The following is a 22,012-nucleotide window of genomic DNA, read 5'->3' on the forward strand; positions in this document are numbered from 1 at the left end:
CACAAGATCATGACCTGAGCCAAAGTCAGATGCTTAACCAGCTGAGCCACCCAGGTGCCAGGTATAGTTTATATTCTTAATATAAAAGTAAGGTTTTATTGTAGCTTCTTTCAGATAAATACTTCAGGAATATAGCTTTGCTTAACCCCTGGTAACTGTGGAGGTTTGCGCCACTAGGTTCTAGGCACTTCCAACCAGTCGGCAAGATGAGTGCGCAACAGACACTCACATAACCACAGCAACCACCTGAAGAAATGCTTTATTTTAGCCCTTACCCCAGTAAGGATGTTATTTTTTAATTGGTATTGTTGGCTGGGTCTTCCTTTAAACCATCTGCCTGAAGCATTCCATCCTATGTTGACAATGGAAAGACACATGTTTGTAAGGTATGTTTAGCATCTGAGAGGCTGAAAGAATGAGCTTTTGGGCATTGCCAGATGCACTGAGTGCATGTGCAGAGCAGAAAACATGCTCTCTAGGCAGAAACACAAACTGGGGAGCAAGCCCAGCCACACAACTGGCTGTGGGACATTCAGTTGAAGGGGCTGAACACAAGATTTAGGTCCTTGGAGTGGTTGTAAGCTCTGTGTAGTACCTTACATAACCCTTTGGGCAACTCTTCCTAGGCAGAGTGTTGATTCCACCATCACCCAGGGAACACTCTCCTCTCCACTCCCTGCAAGAAGCCAAGGATCTCTAAATTGTCACTCTGACTCCAAAGGGCTCTGCTGACTCCAGCTAGTGTTGCCAACATTGGCTGATCATCCCAGACCCTTGCTAGTGGGCTGTTTGCTCCAGAGAGGCCTCCTGGTGCCAGCAATCTGCACAGGTGTTAAGGACAATTGCAGCGCGCTCATCAGAACAGATGACACATAGCCTCGAGTCAGATGTGGGGAGACTGCAGTGACAGCTGATTCCTTTAGTGTGGGTTTTAAGAAAATGGGAATATATTCCAAAGTGGTCTTGCGTTTGATTGGTTGCAACCATGGACTTGAGATTTACTGAAGGAAGGAAAGAGGGATGATCTCCATAGCTAGCACGTATGTAAGCTTCCTATGTGCCAAGCACTAATCTAAGCATCAAATGCATTAGCTCATTATCTTCTCACCACAGTCCTACAAGGTAAGTGCTATTATGGTCATCCCCTTTTCATGAGTAAAGACACTAAAGCACAGAGAGGGTAAGCAACTTGCCCAAAGTAAATGATTAGTATGTAGCAGAACTGGAATTTCAACCCAGGGACTCCACACTTTGAACCATGCTATACCGCATCTCACGACCTACACAGTGTACCCAAGAATAATAGTAACAGAACCTTCTTTAGTCATATTTATATCAAGCACTGTGCTGAGGGCTTGACATGCTCTATGTCCCATAATCCTTAAAACATTCCTGGAGAGAAAGTCCTGTCGTTACTTCTATTTTCTAAATGAGGAATCTGAGGCTCAGAGATGCTAACTTGCCAGATATTCCATAGCTAGTAAATGACTCGAAAGCCCATCCTCTTAATCATTCTATTTTACTGCCTTCCATGTAAACTGCATAAACTTTAAATAGCACAAAACAAATGAAACAGTTTTGCAGAGAATCTCCTTTGTAGTCTGGACACTAAATAGATACAAATTTATTTCCAAGAAAATGTCATAAGATTTGAGATCTGGGAGGTAGGCAATACGAGGAAAAGCAAAGGACCTTGAGCTTGTGGTCAGAAGATCTAGGTTCAAATTCCATCTTTGGTGCTCACATTCCAGCCTCAGTTTCCTCATTTGTAAGATGGAGGTGATGGCAAAACCTACCTGTGGGAGGTAAATGATAAGGCATATATGGTAGTTATTATTTAACATGTGCAAGGTGGGTTTTTTGTTTTTTGTTGTTGTTGATGTTTTTGTTTTTGCATTGTAGTTCACTCTTGGTGTTGTACATTCTAAGGATTTTGACAACTATATAATAGCATGTGTCTACCATTCTAGTATCATGAAGAAGTTTTAGTGTTCTAAAAATCCTCTGTGCTCCACCTATATATCCCTCCTTTGCCCTCCCAATCCCTAACAACCACTGATCTTTTTACTGTCTCCGTAGTTGTACCTTTTCCAGAATGTCCTATAGTAGGAGTCATATAATATTTAGCCTTTTCAGATTGGCTTCTTTCACTTAACAATATACGCTTAAGTTTCCTGTATGTCATTTCACTGCTTGATAGTTCATTTCTTTTCAGTGCTGAATAATATTCCATTGTCTGGATCATTATAGCTTATGTATTTATTTATATCTTTCCGAATCAATACAGCTTTTACTGCATCTTTAAAATATCACAAACAAGTCTGAAAAATCATCTGGCATCTTGCTGTTCCTGTAGCTGGACAACTTAGATCTTATTAATTAGCTTGCAGAACTGTTCCTTTTTCAGAAACATAGACACCATCTGACAATTTTCTGATATCCTTGTTTTCAACTGTTGTGGCTTGCTTACTCAAAGCAGCTGAGTTTGTTACAAGTTCGGTGTCATTTCCTTCAAGAACTAACTCATCTTTGTGGGCTTGAGATACCGAACAAGCAACACCTGGCCTCATCCGAACTCTGTGGATGTATTTTTTTTCACCCAAGAAATTGCAAATTTCAACAAGAGAACCATTCTCCTGAATAACAACATTGATGGGGAAGTGAGCACACACAGACTTCATCTGGTAATGGAATCCCAGTGTAACGCCCTTGATCATGTTCTGCACATGACTACAGATAGTGTGAACAGCAGCCAGCTCTCTCCTCTCCTATTTCCCCATCATTTGTCAATTCGGAGCCTCTTCTTTTTCTTTCCAAGGAGACTGAGCTCTACATTGATGTGATTGAATTCCCTTCACAGGGTTCCTCTAGGGCCCTTCACAATAACGGTTGGTCCCTTCAGAGTGATGTGGACATTTCCTGGAATGTCAACAGTCTGATTGCTGTTCATTCTTGCAGTAGATGTGACAAAGAGCTATAGTTTATTTATTAAGGTTTTTTTTAATTTTTAGCCCAATTCCTCTAATTTTATAGATGAGAAAAGTGAATCCTAATGAAGTTAAGAAAACCGGCTCAAGTCCTACAGCTAGTTGGTGACACAGTCATGACTCAAAAGTGACTCTTCAACCTCTAATCCAGCACTTCTGCTACTTTAGTGGGCTGGTTTTCTGACATTTTCTAGAGTTTGTGTTTTAGGATCTCCTTTCATTATTTGCATCCATTTGCTAAACTACTGTTTCTCTCATAGTTGCGGAATTAGAGGTCAAAAAGAGTTTGGATAAAGCAAATGCGCATTCTCTACAAACGTCTAGTGGTTTAAGAGCTTCCACTTCCATCCTTATGTAGAAGTTTTAAAAGAGCAGCTGAAAAGTAGCAAAATTGGCAGAGGGATTTTAATATTCTCTGTCTTCTGTTAATCTTTGGAGGACAGGCCACCAAATGATGATGTGAACTGGAAGACAGGGAAGACGTAGTAAGGAGTTTAAGGGTAGTCTTGTCTGTTGTAAGGGCAGATGTGGTGTGGTGAAAAGAGGGAATAACTAAAAAAGAAATCCAGTAGGGATCAATAGAAAGTCCTACACTTAGATTCAAAAAATCAACTGTACCAGATGCAGGGTATAGTAGAATATTTCACAAAAAGAGGGCCTTGGGATTTTAGTTGTGTAGTATAAGCTTAACAGGAAACAGTATTGCTATGGGGATGCCTAAAAAGCCTATTGTATTCTTAGAGTGCATTAATAGGGTTGCTTTCTAGTCCTGACTTTATCACAGACTGACTCGGGTCTTTTAAACGTTGCAGAGTGAGGGTTACTGTAGTCCCTTTATATTCTGCATTTAAGTAGAGATGTACAAGAAAGCCCATTTGTGGATGTCATACCTAAACCATCTATTGACAAGATGAATCATAACCAGAGGCTGCTGACTGGGCTGTGGGTAGTGGAAAATAACCCACTTTTGTGGGGGCCTTCCAAGTATCAGGCATGGGGCTAGGGCATTATTTACATGGTCTCAGTACATCTTCAACACCAACCTTGAAATATAGGTGTTACTAACCTCATCTACATATTTTTAGAGGAAGAAGCTTGTCCAAGATTACTCCCCTTGAAGGTGACGGGGCTGACTCCTAATACCATGTTCTTCCCACTACCATCAAAGTGAAAGATCTTAAAAACCATATCATAAGAGGACAGCTGAAGAAACCAGGCACACACAGCTATCCAAATATATCTGAAATATATCAAGTGGAACGGGGAGCTAAATTTATTCCTCTTTGGTCCCAGAGAAAATTAGAACCAGAAGATAAGTGTTACAGGGAAGCACATAGGAAGTTAATGTCAGGAAGAAATTTCTATCAGAGGATGGTTCAGTAAATGATCCAGCTGCCTTAACTTTTCACCAGTACCTCCTCACTGGTGGAGCATTTAAGGAGAAGCAGACTGGCCAATTGTGAGGGGTGTTATTCATTTACTCAACCAATATTTAATAAGTAGCTGTGATGTGCTATCACTGTTTTAGACCTTAAAGATTCAACAATGAACAAAACAGACCAAAAAATATATACAGTTTGCCTTAATGGGGTTTACATTGCAACAGAATATAGTGGTAATTGCACCATTCTCTGGTATATTCGACTAGCGGACCCCCAAGATACCAGTCATAGATGGCCATCTGTGCCTGCCAGTGTCTACTGGTACCAGCTTGTACCACTGCTGGGTATGCTGTCTCAACCTCTATTTCCCAAATCCTGTGAATCTTTTCCAAGGGCAGTCTTTGGTCACTGGAGCCTATTCTACCTGTATGCTAGAAGTGATGGAGGAATTGACACTGTCCCAGCAGCTGTCACCAAATGAAGGATAGGCTAAATACCCTGATCTTGTTGTCTTTCAGTTGGAATAACTCTGAGACCCAGGATCTATCCTGTTTCTCTCAGTTTCTTAGCAGGAGGACACTCCAGTTGTCCACGGTGGAGCCTTGCTTGATTGGTTCCTTCTTGTCCCTATCTCACTTCCCACTGCCCAACTAGAGGTCTTAGGAGCTACTTCCTAAATAAACCATGTGCACTTGAATTCTTGCCTCAAAACCTGCTTCTGGGGGATCCCAAAGTAAGGTAATCCTTATGATTAGTGAGCACTGGCTGAATGTCAAGAGATTTGAGTTTTCATCATGGCTCTTGTCTCTGTGCACAAATTGTCTCTAGCTCTTCATATTATCACTTGTAAAATAAGGATGTCAGACGAGATGAAATATACGTGTGCCATCTATTTTCATATACATAGGCGTGCCTAGTGCTTAATTTTGTAGCCTCCTTTACATGTTTTTGAGAGGGCCTTCATATTCCTGTCCCAATGATCCTCAAAATACCTCTATGAATTATACTGGATAGAGGCCATTTTGCCTATATAAGAGATTAGACAATTGCATGACCATAATGATGTGGTTTCCTTTTTTCTCTTCTAAACGTTTTAATTAATGTCCCAGAGTTTGAGTTCTTCTCATCCTGTTTTCCTAATCTCCATATCCAATCCTGATGTAAAGTACAAGTTTTCTGCTTCTTGATTATTGAATTAGGAGGTTATAGACAGCAAATGGCTAGAATCATGGCTAAAATGAGAAAGGATCCAGAGCCTTTAGAATATAAAATTCCATCTTCAACAGCCCATACGGGTTAGGTGCTGTGTGGGGCAAGACTATGGGGGTAGACACAGACTTGGGGCTACATGTAAGTGGGCTTGTGAATCACATACCCACTCTTTGTTAAGAGACAGCATGGATACATTTTTATATTTTTCTACAATTTATAAAAGCACTTTTACATCTTTGATCTCACTTGATTCTCACTAATTCTATGAAATACAATTTTTATTATTCTCCTTTTGATGGGAAAACAGAGGCTGAGAGAGATTGAGTAGATGTGATAAATGTGAAGTATCCCTTACAATGTGAAGGCAGATACCAATGGAAGTTTATCACACCCAGGCCTGTTCAGTCGAAAGCTGTTGTTATGAGTTTTCTTGTAGCTGTGTAGATCCAATCAGAGGGGGCTTTCTAGAATACACTGGAAGAACTCAGTCATAAAGAAGGAAACAGTAAAGATTCCTTGAGGCTGGGATCAGAGAGATGACCCTCTGTCCCTCTGCAGAGAAAGAAATCAGACAGTAATACTCCAATGAACTGTAGAGATCATCCTGGTCCAAATTCCTCTGTGGTCCAGAGCAGGGAGGTAGTTTCTTTAAGGCTACACAACTTGATGTTTGAGCCATCATCCTGGTTTGCCCTGAAATTCCTACTTTCCAGGAAACCTCTGAGTCTGGAGCAAACTAGGATGGTTGGCCACTCTACAACTGATACATGTATTTGACACTCCCCTCTCTGTCTGGTTTCAAAAGACGCCTTATTGAGCACGCTGGCACCGAATATAATCATAAGTGAGTCACTTTGCCCCTCCAATTTCACTATTCCCATCTGTAAAATGGAAGCACAGATATCAAATGCAAAGAGTTGTGTGGATTAAATAACAAATGCATGTAAAGTGCTCACTAAATGGTAGATACAATCGTATGAGTATTACTTACCAACACTAAAGCCAGGTTAGCCTGGCCTTCTACCTCCCCCTCTTTCCGTTCCTCCTGTTGCTTCCAGCAGGATTCACAAATCACCATTAGGCTTTTTTTGTTTGTTTTTTTCTTTTTTTTTTCTGCACATGAAATAAAGTCTTCACATTATAACTGGAAATTTTGGCAAATTTATATGCCCAGGAAGCATACCTCTTTATAGTGACCCAAAAGCTTTTGCTTTCTATACTTACAAGTTACATCTTCTGAGAGTAGTGTTGGTATATAGTTCAACTATGCCCAAACGATATCTTTTTTAGACTGTGAGAACAGCTACTATCAAATACACAATAAAATGGAAGGCTTTAGATCTCTCTGGCACCAAGGGTTTAACTAATGTTGTGGCAAGGGAGAATGACTATATTTCTTAAATCGTATCCGATTATGTAAAGTAAGATTATTTTAGATGGAGCCACAATTTCATCACCTTTCCCTGTTCTGTCCCTCCCCACGCAACCATGCTACATTACATTATATAGACAGAATAACAAAATCCAGTGTTTCATGCTGGATTTAGAAGGCTGTCTTGTGCCCCTGTTGTAGGATTCTGAGTAGGCGTTTGAACTCTGAAACCCTGCAGACTGAGCCCCTCAAACAGGCTCTTTCTGTGTCTCAGTGGGAAACTCTTTGCTTCTCTTCTTCAGTTTCTTCAGCTGTAAAACAGGAATCCAAATAATTCCTTCTAGCTCAAGGATTCTCTGAGCTAGTCTGTAAAATGACACAGAGATGAAAAACCCTGTAGTGACAATGCATGCCTAACACTGTTATGAGTCTAGAGCTCAGAGTTCAATGAGATTGAAAACAAAAAAAAAAAATCCAGCATCTAAGAGGAAAACCCCAAAGTGCTCTCTGCTCAAACTGGGGTATTTTCTGCATAATTTTGGGAGATCACAAACTTCCTGGGGGTGACCTTGTAAATGTTTTTCTACTCTTTCCCTCTAAAGGAGGCCTTCTCCATCATAGTTTTATAGGATTCCCACCCGCTTTTTTTTTTTTTAACTGTAGTAAAGAAAAAATTGAGCACAGCTTCCTTGCTGATTGTGGAGAACAAATCTGTATCTCTTTGGAAGCTCGTTGATCAAAAGATCCGTGTCATCTGTGGGTAGTACATTTCTCCGAGGGGAAAAGAGAGAGTAATCAAGAATGCTTCTCTTCTGAGGGGAAAACAGATGCGCCGTGTGTGTATTGGGACTGTGTTTAGAAAACAAAGTCAGGAGACTGGAAAAATTATAATGGTGCTCTCCCAGCAAATGTGTGGGGATAAATGGTGGCTCAGAAAGAGACCTCACATTCCAGAGCTTTGGTGTCTATGGCAAAAAGCAGATAAAATGTGTCAATAAAATCTGGCGTTTATTAGAGAGATAAGGAAGCCTGGAATAAATGGTATGCTCTGAGTAAGACAGGAAAACAGGAACGTTTCTGTACATCGTTACCAACCTTTGTCTTGGGTCTGGCGGTAACCAGGGTTATTATTTAGAATTTTTAAGATATTCACTTAAAATGACTGCTAGTTTGTGGAGTTCTCTCTTCTTGGCTTGCTAGTGTTTGTCAGTCACACCAGGCGATGGATCTTTAACTCTGTTATTACAAAATAATAATAGAAAGTGGATGGCGTGTAGTGCATTTTCTCTAGGGAGTGAAATCAAAAAAATAACTAACCACAAGCATTTCACTGTTTGAAAAAGCAAAACAAAACAAACCATAGCCATACAGAGAGTCAGCTGATTCTCCTCCCATGGGTGGCCCTTCCATAGCTGTGTATAACTGTCTAAGGCAGTTATCCTCACAGTGACCTGTGTTTCATCGTGGCAAAATCCAGGATAGTCAGAATACTTAAAAGTTGGTTATTCTTTGTATTTTGTAGCTATGGTGACAGACAAATGAGAAAATGTATTTATTTCTAGACCTTGGGTTTCCAAAACGCTTTTAGATTGGCTAGTACTATACAGTTCACTACGGGCTTCCTGGTCCACTGTTTAGGTTGAAAGAAGAAAAGTATTTTGTATTTACAGAAGATCAACAGCAGACGTACACCAAGGTCTCAAGCATACGTTTTAACTTACTTTTGTGTGCTGTAAGGAACTATTTCAGAGCCAAAAAGTGATTTGTATTCACTAATTGTAGGCAGTTTGGTAATTTTTGTATATCAAAAAATAACGTTTGTATGCGTTATCTGTTGGTTTTGCTCTCTCTCTCATCCTGGATATGTTTTGTGTGTTTACTTCATGGGCTCATCTAAGGGTTAATGTGGAACTATCTCAGGGTCCTTGGCAGCACTGGTTTTTATACCCATCAGCTTCCTTAGACAATTTAAAGTGGTTATGAACCACTTAAAACTGTGGCTATGGGAGCACAGGTCTGTGGAAACAGGGCAGTTGTCTGGTAGATGTGATCAAGGTAGAATGTCAAGTTGGATCATTCAAGAGTCAGGACCCCCAAAATATATCCACTTTGGTGCCCAAGAAAATCAGGTTGAATATCTACATTGCCCAAATATGCTGGAACATAGCCACATCTCTGCTTCATTTGGTGTGCATGGAAACTGCTTACACGTGCAGCCTAGAGGGAGTCAGTTCTGTTGAATGGCTGTCTGAATGTCAACACAGCGCATCGTCATTTCTATATGACAAATCATAAACATGGTTGGCCCTCCGGAAATGATGGTTAACTGTGTGAGGCAGAATTGTGGAAAACATTGGTTGCACATATAAATAAATGTCCACATGTGCCAGGTTTATATTATAAGTAAGGCAGACTCAGTGTCAGGGTGTGAGGGATGGTGGGGACTGTGAGGACCTGAGGGGGACCCACCCATCTGAAGGGGCACCTGTTCCTCACATCCAGCTCTCCACTGCCCTTCTTCAGTAGAGGTTCAGTGTTGCAAGATCTGCTCATTTTTTCCAAAACAAGCAAGAAATTCAGATTTTTATGTGAAATCTCTCAAACTTTAAATGTTGACTTCAATTTTTTCAAACACTGTTCACTTAGAATCTAAATACTTCAGAAGGCTAAATATGGCCTTCAGGCTGCTGTTTCAAGACTTTTGAATTAAATGACTCTGAGAAGAGAAGAACCTCCCTACTCTACATTTAGAGATGGGTTTTTCCAGTAACCTTGGTGAGTGTCTTTTTTTTTTTCTTTAAAACACTGGACTGGGAATTAGGAGATGGGGTAAGCCAACTCTGTCTTTCCTGACTGCATGATCAAGGGAAAACACTTAGCTTTTCTCATCCGCAGTTTTATAACATATCAATGCATAATACATGTTCTACCCATCCATGTCACAGATAAAATTCACCCAATTATTAATTATTAAAAAGTTACATGAGCATATCCTATTTTACTTAATTCTCAAGAAGGCTTTATGAGGTAGATATTCTTAACATGGATGTAGAGATGAAGAAACAGATTCTGCAAATTTTAAGGAAACTGCTGAAGGTCATAGACCTAATTAGTGATGATGGAGTGGAGATTCAGATTCTTTTGATTTTAAGCCTGCTTTCCATTGTGAAAGCAATTCTTAAAATAGATAAGGAGCTATCATTCATTTAAACCCTCATTCTCATCAACATCGTTTTGGCCTGTTCTTGTCTAGCCCCTAGATACAGAATTTACAAGTAGAATCTTACGTAGGAAATCACTACATCTCTCTAGGTCTCAGTTTTTTTGACTCTCAAGTGGGAGAAGTAAGATTGAAGCAGAAATTCAAATTGGTATTTAAATGGCTATATTTCACTCAGAGATATCTTTGGTTAGACCTAAATAATGTTCTTCTGTTTCGTTTTGTTTTTTTAAAAAACTAAGTTATTGAGGCAGTATGGCTGAACCAAAAGAGAGGGCACATGTTATAAGTGTACAATTTGCTAAATTTTGACACGAGAACATACTCATGAAAACTATTACCACAATCAAGATAATGAGCATATCCATCACCCCCCAAAGTTTCCTTATGTCCCTTTGTAATCCATCCCTGACTTTCCACTCTTTGTTCCAGGTAACAACTCACCTGCTTTCTTTTTACTATACATTTTTTATATTCCCTAGAATTTTATATAAATGGAAACATACAGGTTGTACTCTTCTTCTTCTTCTTCTTCTTCTTCTTCTTCTTCTTCTTCTTCTTTTTGGTCTGGTTTCTCTCACTCAGCTTAACTATTTTGTTATCTGTCCATGTTGTAGTGTGTTCATTCCTTATGATAGCTGAGTACTTCCATTATATGGAAGTACCATAGTTTATTTGTTCACCTGTTGATGGACAGTTTGGGCTGTTCCAGATTGGGGCTATTATAAATATACCTGCCATAACTCTATTAGAAGTCTTTGTATGAACATATGATTTCTTTGGGTTAAAATCCTAGGAGTGGTATGGCTGGATTATAAGTAGGTGTATATTTAACTATTAGAGAAACTGCTAAATTGCTTTCCAAAGCTGTACCATTTTACATTCCTACCAGCGATGTCTGAGAGTTCCAGTTTCTCTTCATCATGGTCAACTTTTGGATAAGAAATCTTTATAATATCCATTCTAATCAGTAGGTATTTGTCCTTAATGTGGTTTTAATCTAAAGTCCCTTAATGACTAATGATGTTGAATATCTTTTCATGTGCTTAATTTCCATCTGCATATCTTCTTTGGTAATGTGTCTGAGTCTTTTGCTTGCTTTTATCACATTACTTTCTTATTTATTTATTTACTTACTTTTAATCCCAGTGTAGTTAACATACAGTGTTATATTAGTTTCTGGTGTACAATATACCGATCCAACAATTCTATACATTACTCAGTGCTCATCATGGTAAGTGTACTCTTAATCCCCTTCACTTATTTCATCCATCCCAACACCTCCACTTCCCCTCTGGTAACCACTAGTTTATTCTATCTAGTTAAGAGTTTGTTTTTGGTTTGTCTCTTTTTTCATAGTGTATTTGTTTTGTTTCTTAAATTCTACATATGTGTGAAATCATATGGTACTTGTCATTCTCTGACTTATATTACTTAGCATTATACTCTCTAGCTCCACCCATCTTGTTGCAAATGGTGATATTTCTTTTTTATGGCTGAATAATATTCCATTGTATATGTATACCACTTCTTTTTTTCCCCCCAAGTTAGTTAGCATACAGTGCAGTCTTGGCTTCCGGAGTAGAACCCAGTGATTCATCGCTTATATATGACACCCAATGCTCATCCTGAAAAGTTCCCTCCTTAATGCCCATCACCCTTTTAATCCACCCCCATCAGCCTCAGTTTGTTCTCTGTATTTAAGAGTCTCTTATGTTTTGCTCACCTCTCTGTTTTTATCTTATTTTTCCTTCTCTTCCTCTATGTTCATCTGTTAAGTATCTCAAATTCCACATAGGAGTGAAATCATATGATATTGGTCTTTCTGACCGACATTTCATGCAGCATAATACACTTCAGTTCCAACCATGTTATTGCAAATGGCAAGATTTCATTCTTTTTTTATTGCCTAGCAATATTCCATTGTATGTGTGTATGTGTGTATACACACCACATCTTCTTAATCCATTCATCAGTTGATGGACATTTGGGCTCTTTCGATAATTTAGCTATTGTTATAAGTGCTGCTATAAACATTGGGGTGCATGTGCCCCTTTGAATCAACATTTTTGTATCCATTGGATAAATTCCTGTAGTGCAATTGGTGGGTCATAAGGTAGTTCTATTTTTAATTTTTTGAGGAACTATACCGCTTCTTCTTTATCCATTAGTCTGTCAATGGGCATGTTTATGGACATAAATTATGCTTTCATAATTTAGCTATTGTAAATGATGCTGCAATAAATACAAGGGTGCATGTATCTTTTTGAATTAATGTTTTTGTAGTCTATGAGTAAATATTCAGTAGTGGAATTACTAGATCACTTGGTAATTCTATTTTTAAATTTTTGAGGAACCTCTGTACTGTGGCTCCTCCACAGTGGCTGCACCAGTCTGCATTCCCACCATCAGTACAAGAGGGTTCCTTTATTCCCACAGCTTCGCCAACACTTGCTGTTTCTTATGTTTTTTATTTTAGCCATTCTGACAGGTGTCAGATTTGCATTTCCCTGATAATGAGTGATATCAAGTATCTTTTCATGTGTCCTTTGGCCAGCTGTATGTCTTCTTTGAAGAAATGTCTGTTCATATCTTCCATCCATTTTTTAAATTGTATTATTTGTAATTTTGGTGTTGCGTTGTATAAGTTCTTTATGTATTTTGTATACTAACTCTTTATCAGATTTGTCATTTCCAAATATCTTCCCCATTCAGTAGGTTGTGTTTGAGTTTTGTTGGTTGTTTCCTTTGCTGTGCAGAAGCTTTTTATTTTTATGTAGTCCTAATAGTTTATTTTTACTTTTATTTCCTCGCCTCAGGAAACATACCTAGAAAAATGCTGCTATAACCAATGTCAGAGAAATTACTGCCAATGATCTCTTCTAGGATTTTTATGGTTTCAGGTCTCACATTTATGTCCTTAATCTATTTTGAGCTTATTTTTGTGTATGCTATAAGAAAGTGGTCCAGTTTCATGCTTTTGCATGTGGGCTGTCCAGCTTTCTCAATACCATTTGTTGAAGAGACTCTCTTTTTCCCATTGCATATTCTTGCCTTTTTTGTCATAGATTAATTGACCATATAATCATGGGTTTATTTCTGGGGTCTTTGTTCCACTGATCTATGTTCCACTATCTATTTTTGTGCAGGTACCATACTATTTTGATTACTACGGCTTTGTGTAGTTATCTTGAAATCTGGGATTATAATACTTCCAGTTTTGTTTTTCTCTTTCAAGATTGCTTTGGCTATTTGAGGTATTTTGTGGTTTCATACAAAGTTAGGATTATTTGTTCTAGTTCTGTGAAAAATGCTGTTGGTATTTTGATAGGGATTACATTAAATCTGTAGATTGCTTTGGGTAATATGGATATTTTAACAATATTTGTTCTTTCAATCCATGAGCATGGAATGTCTTTCCATTTGTTGGTATTGTCTTCAATTTCTTTCATCCATGTTTTGTAGTTTTCAGAGTACAGGTCTTTCACCTCCTTGGTTAAGTTTATTCCTAGGTATTTTGTTATTTTTGGTGCAATTGTAAGTGGGATCGTTTTCTTTTCTTTTTTTTAAGATATGTTTAAAAACTATTTTTATTTTTAAATTTTATTTATTTTTAAATTCAATTCACTCATTCATTCAGTAAACTCTGTGCCCAATGTTGGGCTTGAACTCATGACCCAAAGATCAAGCATCACATTCTCTACTGACTGAGCCAGCCAGGTGACCCAGGATTGTTTTCTTAGCTTCTTTTTCTGCTCCTTCATCATTAGTATATAGAAATGCAATGGAGTTCTGTACATTGATTTTGTATCCTTCAACTTTACTGAATTCATTTGTCAGTTCTAGAATTTCTTTGGTTGAGTTTTCTATATATAGTATCATGTCACCTGCAAATAATAAAAGTTTTACTTCTTCTATACCATTCTGGATGCCTTTTATTTCTTTCTGTCTTACTGCTGTGGCTATGAATTCCAGTACGAGGTTGAATAAAAGTGGTGAGAGAGGACATCGTTGTCTTGTTCCTGATTTTAGGGGAAAAGCTCTCAGTTATTCACCATTGAGTATGATGTTAATTGTGGATTTGTCACATATGGCCTTTATTATGTTGAGGTATGTTCCATCTAATCTTACTTTATTGAGGTTTTTGTCATGAATGGATGTGGTAGTTGGTCAAATGCTTTTTCTACATCTACTGAAATGATCATATGGTTTTTATCCTTTCTCTTGTTGATGTATCATGTTGATTGATTTGTGAATATTGAATCGCCTTTGCATTCCAGGGATAAATCCCACTTGATTACATATTTTTTTAAATGTATTGCTGGGTTTGATTTGCTAAATTTTTGTTGAGGATTTTTGCATCTTTCGTCATCAGAGATACTGGTCTGTAGTTCTCCTTCTAGTGTCTGTATCTGGTTTTGGTATCAGGGCAATGCTGGCCTCATAGAGTGAATTTGAAAGTTTTCCTGTCTCTTCTATTTTTTTGAATAGTTTGAGAAGAATGGATAATAACTCTTCTTTAAATGTTTGGTGGAATTCACCTGTGAAGCCATCTGGTCCTGGTCTTTTGTTTGTTGGGAGTTTTTTTTGATTACTGATTCAATTTCATTGCTGGTTATAAGTCTGTTCAAATTTTCTATTTCTTCCTGATTCAGTTTTGGGAGGTTATATATTTCTAGGCATTTATCCATTTTTTCCTAGATTATCCAATTTGTTGGCATGTAGGTTTTCATAATATTCTCTTAACAATCTTTTGTATTTCTGTGGTGTCAGTTGTGATTTCTCGTCTTTCATTTCTGCTTTTCTTTGAGTCCTTTCTCTCTCTCTCCCTCTCTCTCTCTCTCTCTCTTATAAGTCTGACTAAAGGTTTATCAGTTTTATTGATCTTTTTAAGGAACCAGTTACTGGTTCCATTGATATGTTTTATTGTTTTGTTTGTTTTTTTTAGTTTCTATTTTGTTTATTTCTGCTCTAATCTTTATCGTTTTCTCTCTTCTGCTTGTTTTGGGTTTTGTTGTTCTTCTTTTTCCAGCTCCTTTAGGTGTAAGGTTTGGTTGTTAGTTTGAGATTTTTCTTCTTCTTGAGGTAGGCCTGTATTGCTACAAACTTCCCTCTTAGAACAGCTTTTGCTGCATCCCAAAGATTTTGGACCATTGTGTCTTCATTTTCATTTGTCTCCATCTATTTTTTAATTTCTTCTTTGATTTTATAGTTAATCCATTCATTGTTTAGTAGCATGTTATTTATTCTCCATGTAGTTATGTTCTTTCCAGACTTTTTCTTGCTGTTGATTTGTAGTTTCATAGCATTGTGGTCAGAAAAAGATGCATGGTATGACTTCAAACTTTCTGAATTTGTTGAGACTTGTTTTGTGGCCTAACATGTGATCTATTCTAGAGAATGTTCCATGTGCACCAAGAATGTGTATTCTGCTGTTTTAGGATGTCATATTCTGAATATATTTGTTAGATACATATGTTCCAATGTGTCATTCAAAGCCACTGTTTCCTTGTTGATTTTCTGTTTGGATGATCTATCCATTGAGGAAGTGGGATGTTACAGTCCCTTACTATTATTGTATCATTATCAATTACTTCCTGTATGTTTGTTACTAGCTGTTTATATATTTGGGTGCTTTCATGTTGGGTGCATAAATATTTACAAAGGTTATATCTTCTTGTTGGATTTTCCCCTTTATGATTATAGTGTCCTTCTTTGTCTCTTGTTACAGTCTTTATTTTAAACTCTACTTTGTCCAATATAAATACTGCTACCTTAGGTTTTTTTTCACTTCCATTTTCATAATAAATGCTTTTCCATCCCTTCACTTTCAATCTGCATGTGTCTTTAGTTCTGAAATAAGTCTCTTATAGGCAGCATACAGATGAGTCTTGCTTCTTTATCCGTTCCATCACCCTTCTGACTGGGGCATTTAGCCCATTTACTTCAAAGTAATTATTGATAGGCATGTACTTATTGCCATTTTGTTATTTGTTTTATGGTTATTTTGTAGTTCTTTTCTGTTCCCTTCTTCCATTGCTCTCTTCTCTCATGATTTGCTGGCTTTCTTGAGTAATATACTTGGATTCTTTGCTTTTTATTTTTTGCATATCTATTAAAAGTTTTTGATTTGTGCTTATCATTAGGTTTGTATATAACATCTTATGCATATAGCTGTGTATTAAATTGATGGTCACTTAAGTTTGAACCCATTCTTTATTCCTTTCTTGCCCATGTTTTTGGTATATAGTGTCATACTGTACATCTCTTTATTTTGTAAATTCCTTGACTGATTTCTATAGATATACTTAATCTTACTGCTTTTGTGCTTCCTACTTTTCTTACTCCCGCTTATGGTCTTTCCTTTCCACTCAGAGTTGTCTTTAACATCTCTCATAGGGCTGGTTTAGTGGTCATGAATTTCTTTAACTTTTATTTGTCTGGGAAACTCTTTGTCTCTCCTTCTACTCTGAATCATATCCTTGCTGGATAAAGCATTCTTGGTTGCAGGTATTTTCCTTTCAGAACTTTGAATATATTATGCCACTCCCTTCTGGCCTGCAGTTTCTGTTGAAAAATCAGCTAGTAGCCTTATGGGGTTTCTCTTGTATGTAACTGTTTTCTTTTCTCTTGCTGCTTTTAAAAGTTTCTCTTCATCACTAGTTTTTGCCATTTTAATTACTATGTGTCTTGGTGTGGACCTCCTTGGGTTGATTTTGTTGGAATCTCTGTGCCTCCTGGATCTGGATTTCTGTTTCCCTCCCCTGATTTGGGAAATTTTCACCTATTATTCCTTCAAATAAAACTTCTGCCACCTTTTTTCTCTCTCTCTTCTCCTTCTGGGATCCCTGTAATGAGAATATTGTTATGCTTGATGGTGTCACTGAGTTCTCTTAGTCTGTTTTCATTTATTATTATTTTTGGTCTCTCTCCTGTTCAGCTTGATTGCTTTCTATTACTCAGTCCTCCAGATTGCTGGTCTGTTCTTCTGCTTCATCTAGTCTACTATTTATTCCATCTAGTGTATTTTTTAGAAATGTTTATTTATTTTGAGAGAGAGAGAGAGAGCGAGTGACCACTCGCACAAGTGGCAGGAGGGGCAGAGAGAGAGGAGAGAGAGAATTCCAAGTAGGCTTCATGCTGTCAGTGCAGAACCCCATGTGAGACTTGATACCACAAACCATGAGATCATGACCTGAGCCAAAATCAAGAGTCAGATGCCCAATCAACTGAGCCACCCAGGTGCCCCCCATCTAGTGTATTATTAATTGTAGGTACTGAGTTCTTCATCTTTGATTCATCTTTATTTTTTATGTTTTCTATCTCTTTGTTGAGAGTCTCACTGAGGTCCTCTGCTCTTTTCTCAAGTCCACTTAATATCTTTATTACCATTACTTTAAATTCTCTATCAGGCATATTATTTATCTCCATTTCATTTAGCTCTCTTGCTGTGGTTTTGTCCTGTTCTTTCATTTGGGACATATTCCTCTGTCTCCTCATGTGTGTAACTTTCTGTGTCTGTTTCCATGTGTTAGAAAATTCAGCTATGTCTCCTGGTCTTGAAAATAGTGGCTTTATGAAGAAAAGGTCCTATAGTGCTCTGCAGTGCAGTGTCCTCTGTTCACTAGAAACTGGTACTTCAGGGTTGTCACCTATGTGTGTTGCGTGAGCCCAACTGTTGTGGCTGAGCCACATTTGCCTGTATTCCAGGTATCTGCAATGGCTCTCTCTGCCTGTTATGGGCAGAGTTTGGTCCCTGTGTTGTTAATGGGCCAGTCAGAGGCCACCTTGGGCTTGAGCTGAGTCAGACTAGGCATTTGGTAAAGATGCAGTAGTACTGGGGCGCCTGGGTGGCTCAGTTGGTTACGTGGCTGACTTCGGCTCAGGTCATGATCTCATGGTCCGTGAGTTCGAGCCCTGTGTCGGGCTCTGTGTTGACAGCTCAGAGCCTGGAGCCTGTTTCAGATTCTGTGTCTCCCTCTTTCTCTGACCCTCCCCCGTTCATGCTCTGTCTCAAAAATAAATAAATGTTAAAAAAAAAAAAAGATGCAGTAGTACTGAACTTCAGGGCGCATTCCCTGTGTTGTTCCCTGAGACTCTCTCATTGGTGGATAGGGCCTGAAGTCAGACCTAATATCTACCCCAAGCTTTTTGTTAAGGCCCCAGTTTGTTAAGGCCCCATGTGTGGTTTTCTTCCTTTCTCCCCAGTTCAGCAGTCACTTTGGAGTGGTGGTGGCCCATTGGGGCTGCTTGCACACTTCCAGGTTTGTGGCATCACTTTGGATGGGCTTTGGTCAAGGGTGTATTCAAGGGGGCAGGTTAACAGGAGAATGTGGAGGTGGGGAGTGCAGTGTTAGCAGTGTTTGGGCAGGTGTGTGGTGTGAGGGGTACCAGAACCAGGTCAGGCAGGAGGAGGCATGTCTGCAGGAGAACTCAGGGCCTGGGTGCCCTATTAAGTTAGGTAGAAAGTGTTGGTACTGTGCTGGTTCCTGCAGGTGTCCATGTGTCTAGGCTGAGGGGCAAGGGAAGGAAATGGCACCTACCAGTTCTTTTGTTCTTAGAAAAGTCTCTCAAAGTTTTCTGCACCTCCAGCACATGATCTGAGATTAGTAAAAAAAAAAAAAAAAAAAAAAAAAAAAAAAAAAAAAAAAAATCTCCCTCCTGTATACACCAGGCATTTTTCAAGCTTTGCTTCTATGCTGTAATTTCATGGGGCTGTTTGTTGTGCTGTCTCTTTAAGGGCAGGGACTCAGTTTCTTCTCACTCTCCTGGCTCTCCCAGAGCTGAGCCTACTGATTTTTAAAGTTCCATGCTAAAGTTACTACTGAGTGTAAGAACTCATGAAATTATGCTCCTCTGGCTTTGAAAGCTTTATGTTATGGGGATTCATCTTCTCTGTGTGGGCTAGCCAGTGTGACAGTCTGTTTCTTCCCCCTCTCCATTACTGCTGTGTCCCTCCCTCCTAAGGACAGTCCCATTGGTCCTTTTAGTTCTGCCCTTCCTAGCCTTTTCAATATGGCCTCTTCTCTACATGTAGCTGTGGAGCATGAATCCATTCTGCCAGTCTTCAGGTTGCTTTCTGGGTTATTTATGCTGATGTGGGTGTTATTTAATTGTGTCTGTGGGATGAGGTGAGCTTTGGGTCCTCTTACTCCACTATCTTCCCCAGAAGTTCCTCTTTTTCCTTATTATTAAGTTTTGAATATCCTTTATAAATTCTGGGTATAAGTCCTTTATCAGATATATGATTTACAAATATTTTCTCTCAGTCCATGGCCTATCTTTTCATCTTTCAACAGTGTCCTTTGAAAAGGAGGAGTTCTTAATTTAGATAAAGTCAAATTTATAAATTTTTGTATGGATTGTGCTTTTGGTCAATAATTTAAAAATATTTGCCTATTCCAAGGTCACAAAGTTTTCTCCTATATTTTTACATTTTTTTCTATAGAATTTAAAAATTATTTGCCAATATTTAAAAGTTAGATGATTTTATGTAAGAAACTTGAGTGGCGCTTGGGTGGCTCAGTCAGTTAAGCATCCAACTTTGGCTCAGGTCATGATCTCAGGGTCCATGGGTTTGAGCCCTGTGCCAGTCTCTGTGCTGACAGCCTGGATCCTGCTTCGGATTCTGTGTCTTTCTCTCTCTCCCTCCCTGCCCCTCCCCTGCTCATGCTCTGTCTCTCTCTCTCTCAAAAATAAACAAACATTAAAAAAATTTTTTTTAAATAAACATGAAATTCTAGTTTGTCTAAGAAACAGAAAATCTGGGTATACTGGCCTGCATTCCCACATGATGGTGCTCCATAGGACCTAAATGATGCTCTGGTCTACCTAGGTCCCACTGCACTGGACTCATTCATTTCCATTCCCAGCCTTGCTACTCTTGGTGCATAGATCTCTTACCCCAGTGCTACATGCCCTCTATCACCCTTTGCAATGTTAAGCCTCGGCAATTCTATAAATATTCTATTTATTATTATGTATGAGCCTCCTTCAGGAGGTTAAGCGAATAAGCTACTCTGCAGCGGACCTGGAATCAACCTTGAGATTCTGGAAGGATCGCTGTAGTTAGTATCTTCACTTCTGCCACAGGAGTGTGGCTTAACAATCTGGGGAAATTTTTGAAATAGTTTAAACCTGAAAGTGATGATTTGAGCTCTGGGCATCTACCTACTCCCAAGTCTTTCTCATTTGTTTTCTGTTGTAAATTAAAAAAAACTTCAAGTGTAAGTATATACCATTAAAATGTACATTATTTTAATATGTGCAGTTTGTTATGTTTTCAAAATTATAACTACCACCTTAATTATGATATATAACTTTTCCATCACCAGAAAAATTTCCCTCCTGTCCCTCTCCAGTTTATCCATGGGAGAAATAGAGAGGTATCCTAGCTCCCCATCTAGAGTCAAGCACTTATAAAACACCTAACTGCAGCTGAATTTTGTGTGTTCTTGAAACTAAAAAAAAATGACCCATAGAGTAAGTACTCTTCTGTGTCTGACTTCTTATTCTGAGCATAATATTTTTGAGATTTATCCATGTTGTTGCATCCTTTGGCCACCTCTTCCTTTTTTTATTAATTATTATGCCATAAGATGGCATTATTATGCCATTATTAATCACTATGCCATGAGTTTGCCACATTTTATTTATATTTCTGTTGATGGACATTTGGTTGTTTCCAAAGTTTCACTGTTATGAATAAACCTGCAATGAATATTGGTATATAAACATTTGTACATATATTTTTATTTTCTTTTGGGTAAGTAGCTCTGAATGAAATGGTTCAATTTTAAGTAGGTATATATTTAGCTTTATAAAATGCTCTTAAAACTTTACCATAGTGGTTGTAACATTTTTTACTCCTATCAGCAATATATGAGAAACCCAGTGGGTTTCAGGCTCTTAATATTTGGTGTTTTAGTCTCTCTAATTTTGGCCATTGCTAGTGGATATGTGAATAGCTTATTGTGATTTTAATTTGCATTTTCCTGATGACTAATGATGTTGAGCATTTTTCTGTGAGTTATTGATCATTCACTGAAAGGTGTCTTTTGATGAGCAAACGCTTTTAATTTTGTTGAATTCTAATTTATCAATTTTCTCTTTTAGAATTTCTCATTTCCCTGTCCAAAGAAATCTTTGCTTAGCCCCTATTTACAAAGATATTAATGTATATTTTATCCTAAGAGCTTTATAATTTAGCTTTTACATTTAAGCCCTAATTCATCTCAAATTAGTTTTTTTATAGCATAAAGCACAGATAAGATTCACTTTTTTCCCCAGCACAATTTGTTAGACTTTTCTTTTTTCATTGAATTGCACTGCTGCCTTTGCAAAAAGAATTCAATTGTCAGTATATGTGTGAGCCTATTCTGGACTCTCTATTGTTTTGTTTTGTTTTGCTTTGGTTTTTGGACTCTATTCCTTTTTATTTATATATTTTTCTGCCTCTATGACATATTTACAGTATTTTTCCAACCTACAAGCATGATATAGCATTCCATCTATTTAGGTCTTCTTTAATTTCTCTCAATAATGTGTTGTAGTTTTTCAATGCAGAGGTCTTTTTATTTTTGTTAAATTTATTCATAGATTCTTTATGTCCTTTGGTGCTATTATAAATGGAATTTATTTAAAAATTTAATTTCCACTTGCTTGTTGCTAAAATACAGACATACAATGGCTTTTTATATATTGGTCCTGTATACTGAGACCTTGCTAATTCATTTGCCAAATTCAGTACTAGGGTTTTAAACATTGTATTGTTGATTCTTTTGGGTGTTCTATGTCTGCCTCATGTTGCCTCCAAATAAAGACAATTTTATTTTTTCCC

At 38.0% G+C, this 22,012-nt stretch overlaps 1 pseudogene; it reads right to left on the reverse strand.

The window, feature by feature from the left end:
• Nucleotides 1-2,375: 2,375 nt before the first annotated feature.
• Nucleotides 2,376-2,950, reverse strand: LOC105260836 (annotated as a pseudogene).
• Nucleotides 2,951-22,012: the final 19,062 nt, after the last annotated feature.

The sequence above is a fragment of the Felis catus genome, chromosome C1 (assembly GCF_018350175.1).
Source record: "Felis catus isolate Fca126 chromosome C1, F.catus_Fca126_mat1.0, whole genome shotgun sequence".
NCBI classification, from domain to species: Eukaryota; Metazoa; Chordata; class Mammalia; order Carnivora; family Felidae; genus Felis; species Felis catus.